Raw genomic sequence first — 24,496 nt, 5'->3', positions numbered from 1 at the left:
CGGCTGAAAATGACTTACAAGTTCGTGGCACCCTCCATCGGCAATGCTGGAATTCAATATGGTGTTGGCCCATCCTTAGCCTTGATGACAGCTTACACTCCCGCAGGCATACGTTCAGTAGGGTGCTGGAATGGGGAATGGCAGCCCGTTCTTCACGGAGTGCTGCACTGAGGAGAGTGATCGATGTCGGTCGGTGAGGCCTGTCACGAAGTCGCAAAACATCCCAAAGGAGTTCTGTAGGATTCTGATCAGGAAACTGTGCTGGCGAGTCCATTCCAGGGATGTTGTTGTCGTGTAACCACTTCAAATGGCTCTGAGAACTATGGGACTTATGATCCCAAGTCATCAGTCACCTAGAACTTACGACTACTCAAACCTAACTAAGCTTTGGACATCACACACATCCATGTCCGAGGCAGGATTCGAACCAGCGACCGTAGCGGTCGCGCGGTTCCAGACTGAAGCACCTGGAACCGCTAGGCCCCACCGGCTGGCGCGTAACCAGTCCGCAACAGGCCGTGCATTATGGACACTCGATCGTGCTGAAAGATGCAATCGCCGTCCCCGAATTGCTCTTCAACATTGGGAAGCAATAAGGTGGTTAAAACATCAATGTAGGCCAGTGTTGTTATAGTGCCACGCAAAACAGCAAGGGATGCAAGCCACTCCATGAAAAACACGACCACACCATAACACCACAGCCCCGAATTTTAATGTTCGCCGTACCCACTCCCTGCCATCGGATCTCCACATTGTGTACTGTGATTCGTCACTCCAATCAACGTTTTTCCACTGTTCAATCGTCCAATGCTTACGCTCCTTACACCAAGCGAGGTGTCGGTTGGCATTTACCGGCCGGCGAGATCTGTGTCTTACGAGCAGCCGCTCGACCATGAAATCCATGTTTTCTCACCTCCCTCCTAACTGTCATAGTACTTGCAGTGGATCATGATGCAGTTTGGAATTCCTGTGTGATGGTCTGGATAGATGTCTGCCTATTACACATTACGACCCTCTTCAATTGTCGGCGGTCTCTGTCAGTCAACAGACGAGGTCGGCTTGTACGCTTTTGTGCTGTACGTGTCCTTTCACGTTTACACTTCACTGCCACATCGGAAACAGTGGACCTAGAGATGTTTAGGAGGGTGGATATCACGCGTTCAGACGTATGACTCGAGTGACACCCAGTCACCTGACCACGTTCGAGGACCGTGAGTTGCGCGGAGCGCCCCATTCTGCTCTCTCTCGATGTCAATGACAACTGAGGTCGCTGATATGGAGTACCTGGCAGTAGGGTGCAGCACAATGCACCTAATATGAAAAACATATATATTTGGGGGTGTCCGGATACTTCTGATAACGTAGTGTACTAGACCTAGTTGATCAGATGACAGTTCGCAGTGTCACTAATCCTGTATTCTTCTGATGTCTCATCTGGAGCCTGGGTAGAGAAGATGAATATGCTGAGTGAATATTTCATTAGCATATGTGGATGTAATTACAAATGTATCCTTCGTTACACACGTGGATAACAATTCAAGGGACACGCTATTGCTGTGACTATTTCCTGTTGCCTGTCGCGCTCTTTTTGCTCCAGTGGGTGGTGAAGAAACAGTTTCCTGCCCGCGGCTGTTGGCGCCGCCCTCGGGCACGCTGCATTACAGCACACGGGCCCCACCTGTGGTGAGGCGCACTCGCTGCATAATGCATGTGGTGGCCACCAGGGGACTTTTCTGCAGAATCCCTCGGACGGCTGTGCATAGTGAAGTCTTCCCCAGAAAGGTGACGCCTGTTTAATATAAAAGTGTTCCAAGCAATTTAATTAAAATGTAACAGGAGGCAACTGAGCACACTGTTAACTCCCAAAATGCGACACCAACCTGAGACTAGTCAGTATGATTGTTATTAACTTTACACAAACTCCTGTTAAATATGTGAAACATAGAAAAGGTGTAAAAAAGTCTACATTCAAGTTATTTAATATCAAATGATCAAATATAACTCAATATATCACCTGTTCTAAACATCATTTAGTCATCATTATTTTCCAGTGTTTTCCACACTTTGATATCTGAATTAAAAACATACAAGACAGACATTGTAGCTGTACAGGAAGTTAGGTGGTTTGGAGAAGGGATACACACGGAGGATAATTGTGTCATTTTTTATGGGGGAGATGAAAAATATCATGAATTTGGTACTGGTTTTGCTATTAAGAACATGATTGTTAATCGGATTAAGGAATTCTATCCCATTAACAAAAGAATGTCTTACATAACAATCAAACACCGGTGGTACGATGTAACATTCGTAAATTTCCGTGCACCGACTGCAGATTCAAATGAGGATGAGAAAGATGAGTACTATGAAGAATTCGAGATAGTAGTCGAAAGTATTCCAACAACAAATATGACAATTGTCCTAGGGAACTTCAATGGAAAATTAGGTAAAGAGGATATGTTCATCCCCATAATAGCAAAACACAGCAAGCATTCGACCACAAACGAAAATGGATTTAAAATGGTCAATTTTGCACTGTCAAAGATTATGAGAATTTGTTCGACGATGTTCCCTTACAAAGAAATACACAAAGGTATATGGTGCTCCTCAGATGGCAAAACAGTAAATCAGATTGACCATGTTTTGACAGATCAACGTTACACTTCATTTATAAGAGATGTCAGAACGTCCAGAGGAGCTGAAATTGGCTCAGATCATTTCCTAGTGGTAGGAAAGATGAAAAATCAAGATGATTTTGAATCAACACCCAAAATCCATACCAAACCCTAATTTAGACATCGAACGACTGGAGGAACTGTCTGTTAAAAAAACCTATGAAATAGAAATAAACAACCGATTTACACCATTGCAAGAAGCTGAGGAGGTAAATAGTGTTGAGAAAGCTTGAGAAAGAATAAACACTGTAGTAACAGATGCAGCATAAAAAACACTGGGTAGGAAAAAGATAACGAAGAAACAAAAATGGTTCAACGAAAAGTGTCAGAGAGCAGAGGAAAAGAGGAAAGAAGCCAGGTTGCTGTGGCCTCATAATGAGGAGAACGAGGACAGGAGAGAGACATTCAAGGTGGTTAGAAGAGAAACAGCAAGAGTTCTATAAACAGAAAAAAGGAAGTATCTAACTGGAGTCCTATATTCTTTAGGAGTGGAAAGCAGGAATGGAAACTTAAAGAAGTTGTTTCAGTATACAAAGAAAAGTAAGAGAGGTTATCGAAGTGAAAACCTATTCATAAAAGATAAAAATCAAAATAAGCTAACGCAGCTGGAAGATATCCTAGAAAGATGGAAAGAATATTTCTCAGAAATGTTAAATTCCACTGATCCGCACATTACCTTCAATTATGCAGTGTCTGAGAGTAACAGCATTAATAATGACGAATGTAGAATTACAGAATAGGAAGTGATCCACACCATTCAAAACCTAAAAAACAACAAGGCAGAAGACGAGAACCAGATATCAGCAGATATGTTAAAAGAAGGTGGAAGCAAACTACACAAAGAAATTTATAACCTTATCACAAATATATGGAAAACTGAAACACTGCCTGAAGATTGGAAACCTGCAATAATTTGTCCCACACACAAGAAAGGAAACAGAATGGAATGTGGAAATTACAGAGGAATCAGTTTGCTGACCATAACATACAAAATCCTGTCAATGATCATTCTGGAAAAACTTAAACCTTACTCTGAAAACATTATTCAAGATTACCAGGCTGGATTTCGAACAAACCGTTCCACAACTGATAATTTGTTTTCTATACGACATATCTTTGAGAAATACTTACAAAAACATCCAGTGTCTCTGCATTGACTTCCAGCGAGCCTATGGCAGTATCCACAGAAGTAGCCGCTACAACACGTTATGAGAATTCAGTATACCCAGTACAATCATTAGGATGATACAATTGTGCATGGATAGCTCCCAGGCAGCATTGACGTTCAGAGGATCCATATACCCCGCCTTTCCAATTAAAACAGCCTTACAACAAGGAGACGCTCTTTCATGTGTCCTCTTCAACCTTGCATTACAGAAAGTGGTTCGGTAGAGTAATCTACATCTACACAATGGTCTCAGATTGGAACACAGTGAAGTAAAACTCGTGGCTTATGTAGATGATTTAGTGTTGCTGAGTGAAACTGAGCGAGAATTGAAAGACATGTACAGATCTCTCAGGCACAGTGTCAGCAAAATGGGGCTTTTTATTAACCAAGAGAAAACAGAATATACGGAAATAGGTCGAGTCATAAACGCAAATCCTTACTTTGCAATTGATCAACATTCTAAAGTCAGAAAAGTTCTTCAGTTTAAATACCTTGGATCACGTTTCAACAGTAAAAATATCATAACAATGGATATAAACGAAAGAATAGCCTTAGGGTCAAGATGTCTGTACCCACTAAGCCTCCCACTCAAAATTAAAGCTTTTTCAGTCACCACAAAGATGAAGATGTACAACACTGTCATTGGCCCCATAGTACTGTACGGTTCAGAGAGCTGGACGCCTACAAAGGTAGAAAGAGAAAAACTAAATGTTTTCAAAAGAACAGTAATGAGAAAAATCTGGGTACTTGTCTTGGAGAATGGCGTTTGGAGAATTCGAAAGAACAACGAGATTTATCAGCTAATGATGCAACCTGCTATAATCCAGAAATTAAAAAGTAGGAGACTGCAATAGGCTGGACTTGTGGCTAGAATGGAAAACAACTGAATCACCAAAAAAGCATTTGAAGGAACTCTCCAGGCAACAAGACCATTCGGCTGACCCCGTAAAAGGTGGAAAGATGACATAGAGAAGGATATCGCAGCACCAGGAATTTCTGCAGCGTGGAGAGAGACTGTGAGAGATAGAAGGCGGTGGTAGCAAATAGTGATGCAGCGCGTGGTCTACAGGGCCTGTGATCGCTGAGGAGAAGAATAAGAAGAAGTTTCCCACACTGTCGGTCCCAGTCCATTCGTCCAGTCTATTCGTCACACTAAAACAAGTGTCAATTCGGTGTAATTGCACCTGTTACAAATGAACCCTGAGCTTCTCACACACTCGCGAACTCGGAACACTATTAATTCCAGCAGCAAGTTAGTAACCTGTGAAATAATCACGGGACAGAATGATATCGAAAAAGCAGAAAAGTCTCTCTCTGCTACGTGCAGGAACGAGAGATTTTCAATGTATAAATAAGAAAAATATTTGTACAATAATATAAATGAACACATCTTCTCCTGATTGATCAATAAAGCGCCAGGTAGAGGAACCTGTTTAACTCTAGAACACCGACACGGTGAGCAGACAGTTCAGAGATATTAGATTAGATTAGATTAGTACTTGTTCCATAGATCATGAATACGACACTTCGTAACGAAACCACCTGATGATATTTGTTTCAAATTAAGGGAGGATCACCTCATCAATGTAGTTGAAAGAAAGCTCGAATGAAAATAATCATTATAATGAACATGAATTTACTGACTTAAATTAATTGCCAGCCGCGGTGGCCGTGCGGTTCTAGGCACGTCAGTCCGGAACCGCGTGACTGGTACGGTCGTAGGTTCGAATCCTGCCTCGGGCATGGATGTGTGTGATGTCCTTAGGTTAGTTAGGGTTAATTAGTTCTAAGTTATAGTGGACTGATGACCTCAGATGTTAAGTCCCATAGTGCTCAGAGCCATTTGAACCATTTTTGAACTAAAATTAATTGGATTTATATAACAAGTGTCGGCAAACACAAAGTCTTTTCTCAACCAATTAAAATCACTGATTATGAAGTACAATGATGAATCCCAATTATCCGGGAAATTAATTAAAACTGCCTTCAGAATAAATGTTTGGAAGCAGAAGGGACCTGATAGGTATTTGTAAGACGGTTAACCCCTTGGCCAATTTATTTATCAAAACCTGGGGAGCCCACAAATGCTGCTGTATTGGAGAACCTCAGACTAAGATCTTCATAAGGCAAACTCTGACCCAAATAGCAACCAGTTGCGGAAAGCACTTGCAAGTTGACAGCTGCGCAGCCTACAAGCAGCGTAAATGTTATAAGCGAGACTTAGAGCAACAAGGAGCCCCTGGCTGGACCGGGAACCGCTTGTGACATCTGCGGAAATACTTTCCTCTGCTCTGCCAGACGGGACCGCCCTGGAACCTACATGCCCCTCTGACGCCTTCTCAACTAACTTTACTCTGCTCTCATAGACGCAGAGCCAGTCCCCAGGTTTCCCACTTTCTATCTATATCCGAATCCCGCTCCAGTTACTGCCGGGTCTGGGTGCTGACGAGTCCTCTCCATTTGGCTCGGTCCTCCCACCACTTTTCTTCCTCCACTTGCTGCCAGGTCACACCTCTCCTTTCAACAGATATTCTCACTCCCATTTTCCACCGTGTTCTTGGGCGCCCTCTAGGTCGTTTCCCATCCATCTTTAGTTCTTCCATAATTTTGGGGAGTCTCTGCCCATGCATCCTCTTAACATGCCCATACCATCTTAATCTCTTTCTTTCAATTTCTTCTCTCATACTTTCTTGTTTGAGGTCCTTTCTAATCTCTACATTCCTTACTCTGTCCATTCTTGTTTTCCCTTAACTGCTCTGAGAAATTTCATTTCCCCTGCTTGCAGTCTGCTCCAGTCCCTTTCTTTCATTGTCCATGTTTCTCCACCATAGGTGACAATCCCACCTTGACAAGTGCAAATTTATTTTTCCACCCCACTTTTCAGGGAATACCTGCCTAAACTTTCCAGCTGTTAAACGCCCCTGTTGTATTGCCATAGACTAACCAGAAGTTGGCAACAGACGGTGCCACCTTTCTTTTGGCTGCACATTAACAGTGCGAAGAGTCGCTCGTTTCCCACGCTGTATGCGAAAATACGGCGGTGACTTGCCCTCTACTTTGCTACCAGGAAACGCCCAACTGTATTTCTCAAACTCTTTAGGAGCCACCCCAAGGATAGCCCAGCACGCAGGACACAGGCGAATAGTCTCCCCCGACTTAGCCCGTCCACGTGAAAGGTTATGGGAACATCTCGAGAAGCTGCTACTCACCCACGGGAAGCCTCAAGCGCTTGGGTGACCACGTGCCCCTCATCCCACCAGCGGGGAATTTTAGCGAACACAGAATTTCACCTACACCTGCCATGTCCTCCTCCCAGAAAGTTCCGGTCAATGAAACAAGTAGCGGAAATGGAAATTTGTGGTACGTTCCTATGGGACCAAACTGCTACGGTCACTGGTCCCTAGGATTACACACTACTTAATCTAACTTAAACTAACTTACACTAACGACAACACACATACCCATGCCCCATGCCACCTCCGACGGGGGGAGCTGCGCGAACTGTGTTCAAGGCGCCCAGGACCGCACGGCTACTCCGCGCAGCACGTAATGCAATTATTAAAGCTGGCATAGTGACATGAGATTAATCAGTATCGTCACACTATTACTATTGTCAGTTTTCTCTTTTACGCTGTTTCTTTAGCACCTAGTATACGCAGTACCCCCACAAGCCGTTGCTTAGTATTTTTGTTTTCTATTATTTTTATTCTATTGTGATTGAGGATTTAATTTGTTCTTTAGCCTCCGTTTTTTGGGTTTAACGTATTTTTTCTGACGATTCCGTTTATATTTATTTACGGTTTAATTCTTTTAATAACGTTACTATTGTGCTCGTGCCTGACTCTCAATGTGTATCATCTTTTCAGTGTTGTTCACGAATATTGCACCCTCGTTCGGGACAATAGTCAAAGTCTGTTGATGGTCTTGTAACACAAAAACTTATTATAAAATATATCAACGGTGTAAACAGGCCTTCTAACTCGTAAAGCAAGCGAAGGTATGCTAAAAGCGCGCTTCTAAATACCGTTTCGAAAAATGTGTACACGGACTGCAATACTGGCTCACTTTTCCTAGTAGTCCTGCTGTAGGCAGAGAAACTGCAAAATGTACTTTCTCTATTTCGATTCAGGTTGCCACATGGACAGAATACCACGAAAGAAATAGAGTAGTCTTAAACATGATTTCATCGGGGGCACAGGATTATCAATAAATCTCATACACTCCGATTCAGCTGATAGTTATTTCACATAAAACATAAAAATTGCTACAAAAATGCATAGAACCGGCTATATTAGAAATCCATGTCATACTGGACCACCATAAAGGAAAGAAATGAACAATGAGGTGACACCTGTGTTAATGTGTCGATAACGTTTAGGAGGAAAATGTGTATGTCGTAAACGTCCACTATGGTTTTGGAGTGGAACTATACAGTAACACTGGACACATAATATGATTATTTAACTTTCACGTTTTACTTTTATTTCCCCGTACACAAGAGCCTAATATTATTCCACGAAATATCTATCTACATCGTTTCGTCATTTGGTTTTTATTTCACGTTACATGTTGCGATTTCTGCCATTTTAAGACACAAAAGTGGGAAATTCAAACTGAATTTAATTTCAGAATGTTTGTGTTTGTATCAAAAGACATGTAACTTTAAATAAAATAACAAGAGCCTCGTAAACGATTTTGACGGAATTATTATGAAAGTTCATTACAATAGTGGTCTCGTATCGGGAGCTTATTTCCTTTATTATCTCTCTCAGCGCCAAGCCAGTAGATTATACGGGCCGGCCTCCCTTCCGAGAGCGCCAAGCCTCTTAGGTTCTACGGGCTAGCGTATTTCCTTGATTGAAAAGCACTGTGCGTTGTTTTCGCGCCTCTGACTGCTTATATACGGTATTTATACCGTTATTTATTAGTTGCACTGATAGATAGCGTTCACGTGCATCTTGTTTTGGCGATATTTTTTTCGTTACGAGTCACTGTTTTCGCCTGCGTATAGAGAACGTTATTCGTATTCTGTATGGCGCCCCGTGGTTTATCTGATGAAGAAACTGCCGATTTATTGAATTTCGGAGGCATTGTCAATCCTCTAGATACTGAAGATGATTTGGACGACTACAGTACAATGTTTTCAGGCACAGAACAATAAAATAGTGACGGTAACTGTTTCTCCATTTACTCTTATAAGGAGTATCGAATGCATTTCTGTTACACAGTTCACTTCAGACCAAGAAAATGACAATAATTGATTTCACTAGCAATCTCGCCAGCAAGTCCAAATAACCAAACCGGACCTGTAGGCTGACTGGCACGGAGATACTTCTGGAACATTTAGCACCCACAAGGAAAAAATATGCCTCCCATGTATGTTTGTTTTTCAGAATAAAAGGACAGTGGAAAAGTATCTCACTAGGAGATACGTTATCAATGCGAACAGTGCTGTGTGCCGTTGTGTATCGAACCCTGTTTTAAAATATTTCATATGAAAATGCAGTATAAATCCATGTAGAAAGTGCTATTGTATTTGAATACAATATTCAGCACTGATCATTATGTATTTATGAAACCCTTTATTCTACCTGTATGAATGTATAACTTTTTTTTAATTTTACGAAAACTGCGCCATGCATAATAATGTCATTTGTCCATGTTATACCAGACAGGACTTTTTCATAGTTGCATATCAAAGAAGATAAATGGGCTTAAAATAATATTCCATACTTTTCGATATAAAAATTTTTTACGGTAGCTAAAACTGCCGGTATTCTGCCGACACGGACAACTATTGGGCCGGTACTGAGAGTATTAATATGTCTAACTTCAATAACGCTTTCATTTCCACAAAAGCCCTTGCTCTAGTACTACGATATTTATCTAATAATCAAAACGTCCTCGGTTTCGAGCTAGAATCAGACTACTGCTTAAATTTTGAATAAAAATTGTCTGCAATGGCCGCTAAAGACTTCCGGCATGAGACGTTACCCTCATTATGCCAGCGTTGTCGAAGTGGGTCAAGAAATAGTCAGTGGTTCAGGGCAGTTCCTTGCATTTTGGATGGGAAACCTGTCCATAAAAGACCGAAGAATCACTCATGATCAACGGAATGAGGATGCAGAAAGCACTGGAAACAACTGCATTAGAGATACATAATGTTGGTTACAATTCAAAAAGAGTCATATAGCTCTCTCCATTGCCGAAAGAATCCTGACTAGTCCCGCACTGAAATCGCAGAGAGGAGAAGGGTATACGGAGTGGGAGGAGACCATGAGGAAAGATTGAATAAACAGTGAAAGTGTAACGTTCGAGGAATCGGGGCGTTGAATGGCAGAAGTTTGAACGTGGAAGGGACGCAAAAAATTCTGATACTGGGAATACTAAGGCTCAATCTAGATATGGTGGGGTCAGTGAAGTGCAATGGAAAGAAGACAAGCATTCCTCGTCAGATGACGTCAACAGCAGCAGAAAATGTTATAATCCGTGTACGACTCATTATGAATAAGGAGGTAGGGCGGACATTGAGTTTAAACATTTTAGTACTAGAGTTGTTCTCATCATAACAGACAGAAAACCAACAGAGAGAATTTTAGTTAAAGTATACACGTCGCAAGCAGGATATGGAGAGGTTGAGAAAGTGTATGACGATGTCGAATGTGTAATTCAGAACGTGAAGGGAAATGAAAATCTAATACTGATGGGGACTGGAAATCTGTTGTAGGGGAAGAGCTGTTAGACAGGGTTACGGAAGAACGTGGGATTGGTAGTACGATTAAGAGACGAGAACAGCTATTTGAATTCTGTGACATATTTCAGCTAGTAACAGCGAATACTGTGTTCAAGAATGACGACAGGAGGAGGTATACTTGGAAAAGGTGGGAGACACTGGAAGACTTCAGTAAGATTACGTCATGGGCAGGCAGAGATTGCGGAAACAATTGCTGGACTCTAAGGCGCACTCAGGAGCAGAGATAGACTCCGATCAAAATTTAGTAATGACGAAGAGTAGCCTAAAGAGAGAATCAAGTTGCGTACGGAAGCACTAAGGAATGAAGAGATATGTTTAATGTTGTCCGGGACTAAAGATACTACCATAATGAACAGCACACTAGGCAGTCAAAATGAGTAATGAAGGGAATTGGAAAGAGAAACATAACTTGAAGGAAGATAACTGAGAAATTGAGAGGAAACCACTTGCAACAGAAGAAATACTTCGGCTGATCGACGAAAGAAGGAAGTACAGATATGTGCAGGGAAATTCTGGATTTTTTTTTTTTTGCGTCATCAGTCATCTGACTGGTTGATGTGGCACGCCGCTATTTCCTATCCTGCGCCGATCTCTTCATCTCAGAGTAGCACTAGCAACCAACGTCCTCAGTTACTTGCTGGACGTACTCCAATCTCTGTTTTAACCCACAGTTTTTATCTTCTACAACTCCCTCTAGTACCATGGAAATCATTCCCTGATGTCTTAACAGATATCCTATTCTCCTACTCCTTCTCCGTGTCATTGTTTCCCACATATTCCTTTTCTCTCCGATTCTGCGTAGGCCCTTCTCGTTCCTTACCTTATCAGTCCACCTAATTTTGAACATCCGCCTGCGGCACAACATCACAGTTGCTTCGAGTCTTTCCTGTTCCGGTTTTCCCACAGTCCGTACTTCACTACCATACAATTTTGTGCTCCAAACGTACATTCTCAGAAATTTCTTCCTCAAATTCAAGGCCTATGTTAGATACTAGTAGACGTCTCTTGCCCAGGAATACCCTTTTCTCAGTGCTAGTCTGCTTTTGCCGTCCTCCTTGCTCCATTCTTCTCCCTTTGCCGCCAGGGTAGCCGAATTTCTTAATTACAACTACTTCGTGACCTTCAATCCTGATGTTAAGTCTTTCGCTGTTCTTATTTCTGCTACTACTCATTACTTTCGTCTTTATTCCGTCCATATTCTGTATTCATTACAGTGTTTGTTCCATTCAGCAGATCATATAATTCTTCTTCACTTTCCCTCAGGATAGCAATGTCATCAGCGAAATCGTATAACTGACATTCTTTCACCTTGAATTTTAATTCCACTTCTAAACCTTCCTTTTATTTCCATCATTGCTTCTTCGATGTACAGATTGAACAGTGGGGGTGAAGGACTACATCCCTACCTTAGCACTTATTAATCCCAATGTTTCTTTCTTTGTCGTCCACCCTTATTATTCCCTATTCGCTCCTGCACATATTGTATATTACCCACCTCTCTCTATAGCTTACCCCTATTTTTCTCAGAATTTCGAACATCTTGCACAATTTTACATTGTCAAATGCTTTTTCCAGGCTGACAAATCCTATTAACGTGCCTTGTTTTCTCTTTAGTCTTGCTCCCATTATCAACCGTAATGTCATAATTCCTCTCTGGTGTCTTCACCTCTCTTCAAGCCAAACTGATCGCCATCCAACATATCCTCAACTTTCTTTTCCATTCTTCAGATGATTGTGCGATAATTCTCGCACTTGTCGGCTCTTGCAATTTTCGGAATTGTGTGGATGATGTTTTTCCGAAAGTCAGATAGGATGTCGCCAGACTCATACATTCTACATACCAGCGTGAATAGTCATTTTGTTGCCCCTCTCCCTAATGATTTTAGAAATTCTGGTGGAATGTTATCCATACCTTCTGACTCATTTAACCTTAATTTCTCCAAAGCTCTCTCAACTTCTGATTCTAATACTGGATCGTATATCTCTTACTACATCAACTGCCGTCTCTTCTTCTATCACATCAGACCAATGTTCTCCCTCATAGAGGCGTTCAATGTACTCTTTCCACCTGTCCGCTCTCTCCTGTGCATTAGCAATGGAGTTCTCATTGCTTTCAATGTGACTGAACGTTATTTTAACTTTAGAATTTGCTGAGTCAGTCCTTCACAGAATCATTTTTTCTTCGATTTCTTCACATTTTCATGCAGCCACTTCGTCTTAGCTTCTCTGCACTTCCAATTTATTTAATTCCTCAGCAACTTGTATTCTGCATTTCTGAATTTCCATCAGCATTTTTGTGCTTTCTTCTTTCATCGGTCAACTGAATTGTTTCTTCAGTTATCCATTGTTTCGTCGTAGCTATCTTTTTTGTACCTATGTTTCTCTTTCCAACTTCTGTGAATGTCCTTTTTCAAGATGTCCATTCCTCTTCAACTGTACATAGCTACTCCTTGTTGCAGTACCTATAGAGAACTTCAAGCGTATCTCGTTATTCCTTAGTTCTTCCATATCCCACTTCTTTGCGTATTTAATCTTCCTGACTGATCTCTTAAACTTCAGTCTGCTCTTCATCACTACTACATGGTGGTCTGATTCTACGTGTACTCCTGGGTGCACCTTACAATCCAGTTTCTGATTTCGAACTCTCTTTCTCACCATGATTTAATCTAACTGAAATCTTTCCGTATCGCCTGGCCTTTCCCAAGTGTACCTCCTCCTTTCGTTCTTCTTGAACAGGGTATTCACTAATACAAGCTGAAATTTACTAAAGAACTCAATAGTCTTTCTTCTCTCCCATTCTTTGTCCCCGGCCCATATTCTCCTGTAAACTTTTCTTCCATTCCATCCCCTACAGCTGCATTCCTGTGTCCCATGACTATTAAATTTTCATCTTCCTTTACGTAATGTCTTACACTTTCAATGTACTTTCTCTACTTCTTCATCTTCAGCTTGTAACGTCGGCATGTATACCTCAGCTATCGTTGTCGTTGTTGGTTTCCTGTCGACACTGGTAAGAACGACCTTATCACTGAACTGTTCCAGTAACACACTCTCTGCCCTACCTTCGTATTCATAATGAATCCTACTCGCGTTATACCATCTTCAGGAATACAGCAATACAAATATATAGGAAGTGCAGGTAGGCTAAGGTGAAACGGCTGCATGAATAACTTAAGGAAATCGAAAAAGAAATGACTATCGGAAGGGCTGGTTCAGAACGTAGAAAAATCAAAACAATATTAGAAGAAACTATAAGGAAGTATGGTAACCTTAACTGTGCAGTGGGAATTCGATCGTTAAACGCAAAGGAGAGAGCGGGTAGTTGAAAAGAGTACACTGGAAACGCCTACGAGGGGAAGAACTTGTCTCATGACGTGATAGAAGAAGAATTAGTGGAGAGGAAAGAGACAGGGGTCCAGTATTAAAACCAAAATTTAAAATAGATTTGAAAGACTTCGGATCAAATAAGGCAGACGAGATAGATAACATTCCTTCATCAATTCCAAAATCATTGGGGAATCGACATCAAAACGACTGTTCAAGCTGGTGTACAGAATGTATGGCACTGGCGTTATGTCATCCGACTTTTGCGAAGATATCGTCCACTCAAATACGAAGATAGCAAGAGCCAACAAGTTCGGGAATTATCGCGTTAAGAGCTTAAAAGCTGACACCTGCAAGTTGCTGGAAAGAATAATATACTGAATAAAGGAAAACGAATTTGAAGTTCTGTTAGATGACGGTGAGTTCGGCCTTAGGAACGGTGAAGGCACCAGACAGGCAGTTCTAACATTAGGGATGATAATGGAAGCAAACCGAAGAAAAATCTAGACACGTTCATAGGATCTGTCGACATGGAAAAAGCATTCGAAAATATCAAATGGTGCTAGATGTTCGAAATTCTGAGAATATTTTCTTGTAACATACAATATGTACAAGAACTACATGGGAACAATAAGAGTGGACGACGAAGAACCAAGCGGTCGGTTTAAATCGGGTGTAAAACAGATATGTCGCCTTTCAGCCCTGCTGTTCAATCATTACATCGGAGAAGCATGGAAGGTTCAAGAGTGGAACTAAAATTCAAGGTGAAAGTATATTAATTATAAGTCTCCCTGATGACATTTATGTCCTGGCGGAATGTGAGACAGAATTACAAGTTCTGTTGAAAGGAATGAACTATTTAATGAGTGCAGAAATTGGAGTGAGAGTAAATGGAGGAAGACGGAAGTAACGAGAAGGAGAATAAATGAGAACAGCGAGAAACTTAACGCCAGAATTGGTGATCACGAAGTAAATGAAGTTAAGGAATTCTGCTACCTAGGCAACAAAATTGCCCATGAATGACAAAGCGAGGAGAACAAAAAAAAAAAATAGACTAATAATGAAAAAAGACGGCATCTTTGGCCAAGAGAAATCTACTAGTTTCAAACATAGGCCTTAATTTGAGGCAGAAATTCCAGCATGTCGTTTGGTGCACAGCACTGCATGGTAGTGAAATATGGACTGTGGGTAAACCGGAACAGAAAAGAATCGATACATTTGAGATATAGTGCCACAGAAGAATGTAGAAAATTGGGTTGGCTGGTAAAATAACCAATGAGGAGGTTCTGCGCAGCATCGACGATGAAGCGAATGTCTGTAAAATGACTACAAGAAGGGTGATAAGACATGTGTTCAAATGGTTCTGAGCACTATGGGACTTAACATCTGTGGTTATCAGTCCCCTAGAACTTAGAACTACTCAAACCTAACTAACCTAAGGACATCACACACATCCATGCCCGAGGCAGGATTCGAACCTGCAACCGTAGCAGTCGCGCGGTTCCGGACTGAGCGCCTTAACCGCGAGACCACCGCGGCCGGCAAGACATGTGTTAGAAGGTCTACGTACACCTTCCATTTTGCTAGAGGCTGTAGAGGCTAAGAACTGTAGAGGAAGACCAAGACTGAAATAAATTCAGCAAATAATTGAGGACATAGATTGCAAAAGCTGCTCTGAAAAGAAAAGGCTGGCACGGGAAAGGTATTCGTGACGGGTGGCATCAAACCTGTCAAAAGACTAATGACCCTGAAATGCCAGGTGAGAAACTGAAACAAACGAAAACGAAAATAATAACATGTATGCCGCAAAGCACATTTCGATATCGAAAAGAAGTCTGACTGAAAACTAACATTACATCAAACGAAATCACAGATTTCTAGTGTTTAACTTTCCAATATTTCTTTTAGTGAAGGAGTGTAGATGAAGATCGTCACTTCCAGTGATAGTCGTAAATGATAAGGAAAGAGAGATCTAGCGGTACCATTAATGAACTTAGATGAGTATAGGGACAGCAAAGTTGACTTTCAAACTATTGGCTTGCAGTCGAAACTCGGTGATTTATTAGTCCGCAAGACAACGCATCGATCTGTCGGAAGTTGCAGAGCCCAAGAACAGTTCGTTTTTGCCGGGGCTGCCTGATACACCTCAAAGCAGACGGGGGAATATAGATGTAGAATACTAACTAACTAAGTAAAGATTTAAAGGCACTACGAATACTTCTGAGAATTCTGACATAACAAAGCCGTACGGCTTTAGGGACACTTATGGAAGCACGCTCTTTTCTACAGTCTTCAGACTTTACGGATTGCTTCGGCTACAGTATAGAGATGCTGTAGATGAACACTAAATGCCTCAATATTTGTTTTGGCATTGCGCTTCAGTGCATAAGAAATATATCTACATAAGGTACTCCATATCATTCACACATACATTCGCAGTTGGTCTTCATAATCGATGAACACGGCAAAGGATGCCGAACACCGTTCTTGCTAGACTAGCTTATATGCTATGTAGATATAAGTAACTAATAAAATTGCATCGTGCGAGGTGGCGCAGTGGTCTGCACACTGGACTCGCATTCGAGAGGACGACGGTTCAAGTCCGGGCATCCAAATTTATGTTTTTCGTGATTTCCCTTAATCACTCCAGGCAAATGCCGGGATGGTTTCTTTAAAAGGGCAATGTTGATTTCCTTCTCCATCTTTGACAGCGTTGTAGCTTGTGCTCCGTTTCTAATGACCTCGATGTCGACGGGACGTTACACCCAGTATTCTTTCCTTTTTTTCTAAATATTGTCTAAGTTATCTTAATGCTCTTCTGTGATACGTCTTGTGTATCAGAGATGGTGGTACTTCACTGAGGCATACATATTACATGTTGTGAGCGTATATAAACTTATCATTCGAACATGTAACTACTAACCTTGTGATTGATAAACAGTGCTTACAATTTTAAGAAGTCTAAATTACCATAAATTAGCGTAACCCTATGGGCAAAAACTAGGAAATATCGTATCTTAAAAATCAGACTGAACGGTGAATAAGGTACTTGTGTTGTTATGCTAAAATTACATCAGCTACTTACTTGCTTCGTGTGATGCCTATTAATAGGGATCAAAAGCACCACTTAGGAAATAAATTGAAAGAAGCTTTATCTTATGGATAGTTGGAAGCACTTGGAGCGTCGTAATTGAGTAGAAAGCCCTCTTATTGATAAATGCATAACTCGCATTTATTTTATATGCGTATTGTATACAGAAGGTTATGCACTGAGGCGGATCTCGGGAACACGTGACCTCAGCAAAATGAATTAAAACGTAAATTATAGGAATCGGAGCATTAATAAAAACCCGGGAAAATAATGAGTGTATTAAAATCAGGAGCCAAACTTTAATCTATCAGGATGAAGAAGACATAAATTACATCTTGTATTAAATCTGTAAGGGAAAATGGAGCGCGAAAATTTTATATGCATGTTAAATAATTTAATATAGTTAGGAGAGACTGTTTATCGACGAAGAAATGATGAAAATAGATTCTCTCCCTCTTATACACGATGGGCCACATTCTTACCACTTTCTCTGACAAAAATCCACGATAGTTCCATTCAGTAAATTTTGGAGATAACTATAAGGGTCGAAAACAATCTAACGGAGTGCATTAACATTTAGCTCGATACTTACCAGTCCTCTCAACACAAACTGGAAGCGCTGTACGTGGAGACCCTCAATCAGGTCGTATCTGGTACGGCGCGCACTGCTGGGACAGAATAATACCGAAATGTCACCACGTCATCTTCACCGCGCTGGCTCATCCCCAGAGAACTACGACGTATGGAATGAGGCTGTCGTTCTATGATAACGTAATAACTAAGGCAATATTTTGTTCCTGCAGAAATAATTTAGCTGTGTTCACTACATGACAGAACGAGGTACCCTTTTTCTTGCGTGAGCGGTATATGGTGAATGGAAACAGTGTTATGATGTCGTTGTGACCTCACACGCACGAGGGCAAAGTGTTGCAACTGCAACCACTGCACTCGTCCGTTCAGGCTACGGTTATGGCGCCTGCCAGCTGCTAACGGCAGGTAATGTGACACCACCGAAACAGAACACGCGAAGCACACGCCTTAGCGAGCGCAGTAAAAGTACTGAAATGGTGCGGTTCACACCGCTACGTAAGACTTTTGAGTCGCCTGTTAGGTAGAACGTAACGATTCGTAAAGAAAAGAATATGTATGGCAACTGGCGAAGCCACAAACACGAAAGCACATTTTCTGTTGTCACCTAACTTCCACACCTGCAAATATTCTCCGAAAGGCCCTGCACAGGGTATTTCGTACAGTTATTAGTGATTTTCTGTCATATTACATTCGGGTATTGAGATAGTGCTAACTGATATAATTTCTTATACATGGTTTTCAAAAAGAAGTGTCGAATACCTTGAGAGATGGTAGTACTGATCGAAACAAAGAAAAATAAGTCCAGTAAACAAGGGTTCGGAAACGCATACTTTCCGAGATAAACACGTGTCTAGAGGAAGGGCGCGCGACGCTTGGCTGGGGGTATTAGCGCAGTCGTTGCATTGGCGCTCCGTCAAATGTGTCGGCAGGGAATTAGGATGTCTTACAGTACTCTGCCTACCATTACGTGGTCTGCACTCAGTTGTGTGCTTCGAGTCGTGTTGCAGGCTACGTTAATTTTCGTCGCGTTGTTAACCCTCGGTACGTGTCATGGCGTTTTACCTTCATCCAAACAAGTATTCACTTATGTGTTCACGGTTATTGCGTTGTTTATACGTAGCAATGGTATAGTACATTTACATTTTCTGTCCTCCATCACTTGTTCGCAATGGAAGCCTACTACTCTACATGTGAAATGGTGGATAGGATATTCTGCTTTGGTTTAGCAAATGGATGTAGCCTGCGAGCCCGTGTCCTCCACGCTGAAAAATATCCACAGCGCAGATTGCCCTCTGGTAAGCTGTTCCGCAGACTTTACCAGCGTCTGAGGGACACAGCCACCCTCGCTCTTCGCAAGACTGACAGTGGAAAGCCTCTCACAGTCCGGGCGCCTGACACTGACAAGGGAACTTCCCCATCGCACCCCCCGTCACAGTGGATAGGCCTTGAAAAACTGAACAGAGATCAATCGAGAAAACAGGAAGACATTGTGTGGAACTATGAAAAAAATATGCAAAATATACAAACTTAGTAGTCCATGCCCAAGATATGTAACATCAAGGAGAGTGTGAGTTTAGGTTCGCCGTGGTCCCATGGTTAGCGTGAGCAGCTGCGAAACGAGAGGTCCTTGGTTCAAGTCCTCCATTGAGTGAAAATTTATTTTCGCAAAGTTCTGATCTGTCCGTTCGTTCATCGACGTCTCTGTTCACTGTAATAAGTTTAGTGTCCGTATTTTGCGACCGAACCGCAAAAGCGTGCGATTACTAGACGAAAGGACGTGCCTCTCCAATGGGAACCGAAAACATTTGATCGCAAGGTCATAGGTCAACCGATTCCTCCACAGGAAAACACGTCTGATAATTCTATACGACACTGGTGAAGGCATGTGCGTCACATGAGAGGAATATGTTGTCGACCCACCTAACTTGTACACTTGGCGATTGGGTAAAAAGATTCTTCTACCTTGCCCGATTCAGGTTTTCTTGTGCATGTGATAATCATTCCCAAAAAAGTGATGAAAACGTAAGAGTTTGTCACATAAACTGCAACAAACGAATGCAACAGTTTCACAGTTGCACAGTCTTCCCTGTGCTCTGTCAAAACATATGTTTTTAACGACTTCAAATTTTTCCGTGTGTAGACCGTCAAATCCTGCATATGTCCAAGCAAATCTGAACATGTCCTCGAATTTTGGAGAGCGAAGTTGATTATACAAAAAATTAAACTTTTCAGTCGAGGGAAGACTTGAACCAAGGACCTGCCGTTCCGCAGTTGCTCACGCTAACCACGGGACCACGGCTCTCCTGAGCTCAATTCTTCCTTGATCATGCATATCTTGCACATGGACTACTTAATTTGTACATTTTTCTTATTATTTTCATAGTTCCACACAACTTCTTCCTGTTTTCTCGATTGATCTGTGTTCAGTTTTTCAAGGTCTATCCACTGTGCCAACTTATAACTAAGTCTGAGGGGGGTGCGATGGGGAGGTTCCCTTGTGAGGATCGTGTGCTACGTTCGATGGAAGAAATCCCTAGGACCAGTGTGCGACGATTAGCAGGAGGATAAGACGTGTCTCAATCTCTTATCTGGTGGTACTTCATGAACAATTGCGGTAGCCGTGTCATCCACAGCTCGTTCAGGTCACGAGGTCACAGGATCATCATGGCAGACGGCGGTTCTGTCAAAGGTTGTTGCAGAAGTTTGCCGCAGGCCCAATGTTCACATCCAAGATATCATTTACCAATGAGGCAAGGTTCACAGGGGTAGTGTTGTGAATTTCCGTTACCGGCATGTATGGTCAGGTATAAACACACAAGCAGTTCAGGAATGAGGGCATCGACACCGATTCTCAGTCAAAGTATGGGCAGGCGTACTTTACGATAGATTAATAGGGCCATATGTGATACCACAAAGTTTAAATGGGCTGCATTATCTGGACTTACTCGTTAATGTGTTGCCTACCTTGCTGGAGGCTGTGCCATTGCAACATCGAATACAAATATGGCCCGTGTTTGATGGCGCACCAGGATACTTCCTCACAGTTTGCGCGAATGTCTCACACAGTCATTTCAGCACCACTGGACTGATCGGTGATGGGGATTACACCTTGGTCTGCTCGTTCCCCAGACTTCAGTCCCCTAGACTTTTGGTTATACGGACACTTGAAGGAATTGGCTTACGCCACGCTAATCATTGATGTGCGGAAATTACAGGATCGTGTCTTCAAGGCGTGCCAGTAGATACAACAACAGGCGGATATACTGCAAAGAGTGCGTCATTCCTTATGCCGAGAGGAAGAGGGGTGTATTGTTATGAATGGGGGCTACGTTGAACACCTTCTGTAAATATGTCTTGAAACGTCCCCTTAGAAAAATTAGTGAATTACTGTGCTGATAAACCCCTTACGTTATTTGATTTTCAAACAGCCGAGCAAAACTGAACGTACTCAGACATTTCTCTCTTTACTTATTCTGATCATCACTAAACCGCCACACAATATTTTTAGCGCTACGCAATCTGACTTTCTATAAGCCCTACAAAAGAATGGCCCTGACTAACAATAACCTATACCTTTCATGAATCACTTACCTCAAAAATCTTCGTAACTCCGCAATCTCTCTCCCCACATCCACCACTGCAGGCAGCTCACCTCCAACTGCGCAACGCTACGTGCTGTTAACAGCCAACTGCCCAACACTACAATAACAAATTCCAAACATGCAAACCAGCCACAGACTGCACACAGCACAGCTAGTGAATTTCATAAAGAGCACTAAATGGCGTTACCAATATAAAAACCTAAACAGCCCACTTACATAGCACCCATGCTCCCTACAAAATATTTTACAAATTGTTTTGGGCAGTGGCCAACACAGATATGAAAAAAATTTTCATAATTACGATAACGAAGAAATCAAATGCTCACACTTATTGATATACTGTTGGTCAATAGCAGAGTTTTGCTCTCAGTCCATAAAGACAGTCCTAATCGTTCATCACAGTAAGATTGCAGTGTTTTTCTCAAAGTCTGAGCAGTAAAAGAAAATGCACACGGAAGTAGTGGATTTCCATGCAGTCTTGAAGAAGTAGTGTTGTCCTTCCAATGGGAGGACAGTGCTGACTCTTGACATGCAGACAGGTAATGGGCCACAACAGTGCAAACCTACAGCAGTTAGTCGAAGTTTTGAAGAGTATTGGTAGGTAGGTCATCACAGAGCAGACCCACTGCAGTCCTGGTAGAGATTATGGTATTGGTGGGCCACCAGAGGTGCAGACCTACTGCAGTCCTTGTAGAAATAATGGTATTGGTGGGCCATCAAAGATGCAGACCCACTGCATTCCTTGTAGAAATAATGGTATTGGTGGACCATCAAAGATGCAGACCCACTGCAGTCCTTGTAGAAATAATGGTATTGGTGGGCCATCAAAGATGCAGACCCACTGCATTCCTTGTAGAAATAATGGCATTGGTGGACCATCAAAGATGCAGACCCACTGCAGTCCTTGTAGAAATAATGGTATTGGTGGGCCATCAAAGATGCAGACCCACTGTAGTCCTTGTAGAGACGGCCAGCAGCCATCTGTTGCGACTGTGCAGGTGCACAATCACCATCGAAGACTCTTGCGGACAATATAGCAAGTCCATAAACCACCACTTGTTCACTCACAAAGTTTTTGGAATTGTCCTTAGAACCAGCAATGCTGTTAACAAGTCCCTTGTAAAACTATTAACACACGTGCAAACACTAACAGTCCCAACTTCTCACACATTGTGCATACACTATGACCAACAGAAACGTGTGCAGTAAAATGTATGCTTACAAGTTACTTAATTTGATGAACTGGTGTTCATTACAATTTTATAACATGAGAATACAATTACAAAGATACAGAAAACATCATTAAAACATAATAATACAGATAACATTTGTAGTAATACAGGCTTTACAAAAAAATAGAAATAGACATATACATCAGTGTTACAGGAATTATGACATAAGTAAATATATATAATAATGAGAATACTTTTCGAAACATTAATTTCACACATGAGCATTAAAACAGAACAGAATAACTAATGTCTAAACATCTTTACAAAGTAAATAACATATTATTAGAAAAATTCTACAACATAAATCTTATTAGCTGAACACATAAAAACAGGAAATACACAAATACACATAGCGGAATAACACAAAAGGAAAGGACAGGGTTCGTTTTCAGTGTAACATTTGGTACTGCAGTCCAACCCAGAACTTCATTCCACAGATCTTTCCTTTTATTTCAACATTTGGTACTGCAAAAATAAAAAAAATAAAAATTAAAAATTAAAAAAATCCTATCTAACCCTGTTGTCCCTAAACCCTACTGTTTTGTTCATATCCTCTTTTAAAATAAATATTTCTCATTGTACAATACTCATTTTTGCCCAAATCGTTTTCATGCAACTTCTCAATGCATTCTTTCCCTATTCTTCTTAGTTAGTTTGTTATACAGTCTACCCCCTCTTAAGCTAACTTAAATCCACTGAGCTCAGATATATAAACTAAGGGACGAGGCAATGCAGCAGCACAAAACAATGAACACAAACAGCAATGACAAAAAAATGCAAAATGACAAAGCAAGCAGCAGCATATCTAAATTAGCAAAGCAAATGCAACATTACAACTAATATGAGCCAATGTGTCGTCGTAACTGCCGTCTGCTTCACGTCTGCTGTGCAGCGAGATACCTTAATTTAAGTATTAACTGTATTTTTTTTACTTGTCACTTCTTCTTCCATGTGTTTTTGCTTTTAGGAAGCTTTAATTGTCGAGTGCTAGTAATAGTGTTCCATAGGTTTCGTGTTTGTTTTGAATACAGTCAACCATAGTGCCAGTAGTGCTAGTGATTGTTTTCAATACAGTCCAGAGACAGGTAGTGCTATTTTCATTGTTTTCTACAAGAAGTAGCTAGCAATCACAGTTTAGTCAACAATCAACCACCTTTAGTGAATTAGCAGTCTAGTTAAAAGTTGATTAACTCTCTACAGTAAATTGATTTCTTAGGATGGATAGGATGTGTGACTGCTGTGTACGGACGCAGGAGGAGCTGGCCACTGTTCGCGAACACCTGAGCGTGTTGATGGGCGTGGTCAGCCGTCTTCAGGCTGCTGCCTCGGCAGCGGCAGTGGGGAGTCTGGTGCGTCGCATGGTACACCCCAGGTGTTACATGCTTCACCCACTGTCCCTGCTGTCCTCTCCCCAAGGGGAGTGGCGGGTTCAGCGGCGTTCGCGGCGTACGAAGCGGAGGGTAAATGTGGAGGCTGGCCGTGTGGCATCGCCCGCTCTGCCTGTGAGTGGACAAGTGGCTGCTCCTTCAACAACGTCCAAGCAGGCACACGGGGGGGGGGGGGGGGGGGGGTTTATTAGTTATTGGGAGCTCCAACGTTAGGCGGGTGATGGAGCCCCTTAGGGAAATAGCGGAAAGGTCAGGGAAGAAGGCCAGTGTTCACTCTGTCTGCTTGCCGGGGGGGTCTCATCCGAGATGTGGAGGAAGCCCTGCCGGCGGCGATAGAGAGCACTGGGTGCAGGCGACTGCAAATTGTTGCTGATGTCGGCACCAATGACTCCTGCCGTCTGGGTTCAGAGGTCATCCTCAGTTCATACAGGCGGTTGGCGGAATTGGTGAAGGCGGAAAGCCTCGCTCGCGGGGTGGAATCAGACCTAACTATTTGTAGTATCGTTCCCAGAACCGATAGCGGTCCTCTGGTTTGGAGCCGAGTGGAAGGCTTAAACCAGAGGCTCAGACGATTCTGCGGAGATCTGGGGTGCAAATTTCTCGACCTCCGCTATCGGGTGGAGAAATGTAGGGTCACCCCGAATAGTTCAGGCGAGCACTACACGCCGGAA

This window comes from Schistocerca cancellata, chromosome 2, assembly GCF_023864275.1.
Source record: "Schistocerca cancellata isolate TAMUIC-IGC-003103 chromosome 2, iqSchCanc2.1, whole genome shotgun sequence".
NCBI classification, from domain to species: Eukaryota; Metazoa; Arthropoda; class Insecta; order Orthoptera; family Acrididae; genus Schistocerca; species Schistocerca cancellata.
Note: the sequence above shows the minus strand (reverse complement) of the source record.